The following is a 4,915-nucleotide window of genomic DNA, read 5'->3' on the forward strand; positions in this document are numbered from 1 at the left end:
AAACCTGACTTGCACCCAACCACACATCAAAATTAATTATTAATAACTAAATTAGCTATTAGTAACTAATTAATTATTAATAAGTATTTAGTAATCTCAAAATTTAATAACATTTAACTATGTGCATATTTTTCAAGCAAACAATTGATAAATCGATTTCATAGCCTTCCTCAAGAAGCAACAATTTCCCAATCAGTTGGTTACAATTCATCTAAATCGAGTTTTATAAAAAAAATAGTCAAAAGAATGAAGCCAAAAAAACAAAAAACAGAAAAGAAAAAGAAAAATAGCGGGCTGGGTTGACCTACTCGACCCGATTCAAATGGGCTTGGTTGGGTTGTGCTCCCAACCAAAACACCAGGGCTTTGCCCCAACCTTACCGCAAAGTTCACCAGAATTGACTGGATCCGGATTAGCCCGAAATATATAAGTATAGGCTCAGGTTGGACCAATACATCCCAGTCACCAACCCTAGTTGAGGAGAGTTTTTCATATGAGAAGTTGAGTTTTGGGCCTTTTGCACATGGGTCAAAAAAATACAGTAAGGATCACATGAGCCTTTTAGTTTTGGGACCTAGACCCCTAATTTTTCTTTTGAAAAATTGATGTCCTATCTATTCTTTTATTGCTTGATTTGAGAGACATGTAATTTTTAGTTGAAAATTATCTACCAACTAAGGTCTGATCATCTGCGTCGCACCAAAGTTCAGAAAAATTCATCACCCTACTTCTATTTATTGTAGACTTCCATGTTGGCATAGAAGCGATATTGGGCACTTTAGGGCTTACCGTCCCTAATTCTGTCAATATCTATCGGGGCCTAAACCAACGATGGGAGCATATAAGCCAATGAGCAGAATAAGATTCAGACCCAAAGTGTTGAGGTTATTGCATTTCTCTGAACTAGTGTGCATTCTGAGTAGAGCACAACCCTCTATTTTTTAAGCACCTGTCTCCCTCTAAGTTTTAATACATTTGATTTAGAAATCATATCTACTCCTATACACTTAAAAAAAGATCCAAGTTTTAATAGATTTGATTTGTTTTACTATTTATAATATAGTAAATTACTATAGTATAAATAGTAAATTGAAGTACGGAGGAGCAGAATTGATTTAATGTTTATGCTACATTATTTACTGTATTATTACTATTATTATTGTAGTAATAATTATTGTGGTAATAATATTAATTCTTTGTGTTAAGTATGGAGGAGTAGATCAGCCCCAAAGCAGTGAATCAAATCAGATTCAGACAAAAGTTCCAAATTCTCTTCTTTCTCCCTCGATCGATTCCCCCAAGCTTTCATTAGTCTGCTGTACTCTGCTGCCGTTTCCAGGGGAAAAAAAGGAGAGGATATTTACCCCCCCACTGTTGCTTTTCCCCCCCAATGGAATCAAGAGGGATTAGTCGTACAAATGTTCCCTCTTTCGATCAAACAGAGATCAACTGGGACAAGTGAGTTTCTTTCTCTCTCTTTACTTCTCATTTGAGCCGTCTTTTTAACCTAACCCGGTGCTTTTTCTTCTTTAATGAATTGAAGTTTAAATTAAGGTTCCAGTCTAACGGTGTGACAATTACTAATATTTACTGGTAGAGTCACTTCACAATATTTCTGGCCAGCTTTAGGACATTGATCTCTATCATTATTTTGGCCTTATTTAGAGCTTTTGTACCTTAATAAGATTGTGTTATTTATTTACTTAATATAACATCAAGGTGAAATTTAAACTGTAGAAGAAATGGTCAAAATCATTACGTGTAGTTTTGCTTCAAAATTTCCACTGCCCTCCTGTATGTAGTACGGGCCATGCATGGCCTGCAATGCTTTTCTTTATCCCTATTTTGCACAGTATTTGTGCTGGCTTGGCTCTAAGATAGGTAATGATGCGTACAACCCGCTGTTCTGCTTAAAGGGTTCTTTTTCAGTTGAATTTCGATTCTTATGCTTATTACTATTCTTTTTGTAAGTTTAGGTGTGATTTTCAATTTCTTAGAGGTTATTTACAAATTTAAAGTTATTATAGGGGTTATTATTGCTGCAATTTATTTGACGGGTAAGAGAAATTACAATGTCATAGTTTGGAAGCTACCAAATGGATCAGATCCACTCAAATTGTTTAATAAGGAATTAGGATGATACAAAAGCTAAATAAAACTGGCCAAAGTCAACATGGCTTGAAACATTTATGACTAGGGATTTGCATATTGCCAATGTAAATGATAATCGAGTGTACAAAAGCTATATTATTTTGTAAGTTAATTACTAGTTTAATTTAGTGTATATAAAGGCTATTTTCTTCTAGAAGCTATATATTTACCTTCTACTGGAATTCATATATCATATTTAGTTCTTAACATTTAGCATTTAATCGTCTTGAATCATCTTTGTCACGAAATGTGTTACTTAATTACTCCTTATGGATCTATGTTCAAGATCATGGTAATTGTTAACATTAATAACCACACAACTGTGTTTCTTATCCTATGTCCAATTGTCCATGCACTTTTCCATTCGTAGTATAAAGTTTGGAACACAATTTTAGCAGTTGGTTAGAAAATGAAAACTTAAGCCAATGTTTTAGGCACTACTTAAGGAAAAAGAAGGCATGCCCCCTTGCCTGTGGTGCTCATCCCCAATATTATCATGGTAGATCTTGGCTTGCATCCCGCTTCATACAATTATATGATATAGAACAATATAGGCATGGTTGGAATATGCCAATTGATAAATATATGCCAATTGATAAATATTGGGTAAATGCATATACTTGTACTTATTTTGTTCTAGAATATATGAATACACGACAAAATAAAACACAAAAATATTACATAAGAATTAATAACAACCTTGTCAGTGTGTATATGATGTGTATGGTGACACAAAGTACTAGAATCATCCTAATGCGTTCAATTTAGATGGATATGATGGAGCCTCCATATACGTGTCTTTGATTCAGACTTCTAAAAATCTATGCTTAGACTTCTTTCAATGTCCACAATATGCATATATGTTGCACGGTTTATTGAAGGTTTTAAATATCGGATCTTGCGGACACGTTGGACGGCCAAAATCCACATCAGATTGCGGAAATTGGGAAAATATTAGGGTTATAGTAAATGTTGGATTGTCATACTGATGATGTGCATATATACAATAGTGTTTTAAAACTTATGTTACCTGGGTACTCCTAATTAAAGCTGTACCCGTACCCAACACCTGCCCGTATGTGTACCCAAACTTCTTCGACATTCCTCGCACATATGAATACATTTGTTCGGGCGTACTCACTTATGCAGTATATGTTTTAACTTAAAACACTTCTCATTCACTTCTTGTACGCATATCCTACATTTCACATACACTTCCTAAAACTTGTTGGACATGTTCAAGTTTCAAACTATTATTTTAAAGGGTTGCTTGGGTTTCAAGTTCAAAAATGAAGGTTTTCGAATTTATAATCCACATAATAAAAGAAACATAAAATATTGTAGGAAGTTCAATTCTTAATACGTGAATGTAAACAATATTGGTCTCATGTAAATTATTAATTTCAATATATAATATATGTATGTGTATATAAATATTTATATAACTGTGTCCCCGTACCCCACTTTTACAAATTTGCCGTGTTTTGTATCTGTTTCCATGCAACTTAGCCTATCATGTAATCTGCACATATTTAGTGAAATCTGAAGTCTAAAATTACAAACATATGAACATGTGAGAACAGTAATCACCTAAAACTAATGCTAGATGTCATTTACCATCGTGGACAGTAATGATATTGAAGAAAGTCCAATCAAATAATTGCAAAGGTAGCAAATGGAAACTCTAGATTTAGAGGAGGAAGAATTATCACTAAATTGAAGGGATGAACTATCTGTCCTCTTCGTACACACTGAGATCGCTGTCCAACATCCTTTGTAATCGCTGAGCTTGTTGTCCATAAATCTGGTCGGATATTTGAACTCGTCATCTAAATCAGATGATGTCTTCAAAGTCGCTCTTGAAAAAACAAAGTCATCGACAAAGATCTGCTTTGAAAGAACAATTTTTCAAAACAGCCCCTTTCAAATTTTTATTTTTCAAAATCGACCCTGTTTTTTTTTATTTACCAAAACCGACCCGTTTTTTTGATTAGCAGCCTAATCACATTCCTAAATAGTCGGGGTTGCCAACCCCGACTATTTAGGAGGTTGTTAAATCCTAATTAGAAGCCTTAAACCATACAAATTTAAGTCCTAAATAGTCGGGTTTGGCAACCCCGACTATTTAGGAATGTGATTAGGCTGCTAATCAAAAAAACGGGTCGGTTTTGGTAAAAAAAAAAACAGGGTCGATTTTGAAAAATAAAAATTTGAAAGGGTCTGTTTTGAAAAATTGTTCGCTTTGAAATTTTATTGAAAGAGGAGAGAGGGAGAGAATACATATTAGCGGCAATTTAGGGGAAAAGTTTACCCTATTATGTGATGGGGATGTTGCCTAAGAATTGGGTTTGTGTTTGCTGTCAGTTTGGGTTCGGGTTCAGGTTCGGGGTTCGGGTTCTAAAATGAAATCCAAAAATTATTTCATTTTCGTATTTCTTTATGTTACTTGGTACGTGCCTCTTGAAATTTCTCTTTCCTATTTTTGCGCCTGATATTTTTGAGCTGATTTTGCGCCTGATTTGTCTGATAAATCCTAACATGCTGCTGATAAATACCCCAAAACGCCATGAGTTACAAAGTCATATTTCCTTGATGGTAACCCTTCAAATCGGCATGCCGGTCGACATTTAGAACCTTGCGTTTATGATGATGATGCATGTGAATCTGATGCATATTTGACATGAATACAGGCAGTCCATGTCCAATGCATTCTGGTAGCATGGGTCAGCCCGTTATTAGAGAATCCCAATGAAGTTACCAAAGA

General features: G+C 34.6%; 1 pseudogene; it reads left to right on the forward strand.

Annotated features, from left to right (window-relative positions):
• Positions 1,240–4,915, forward strand: part of LOC109848123 — a 33,162-nt pseudogene continuing 29,486 nt past the window's right edge.

Source organism: Asparagus officinalis, chromosome 7 (genome assembly GCF_001876935.1).
Source record: "Asparagus officinalis chromosome 7, Aspof.V1, whole genome shotgun sequence".
NCBI classification, from domain to species: domain Eukaryota; kingdom Viridiplantae; phylum Streptophyta; class Magnoliopsida; order Asparagales; family Asparagaceae; genus Asparagus; species Asparagus officinalis.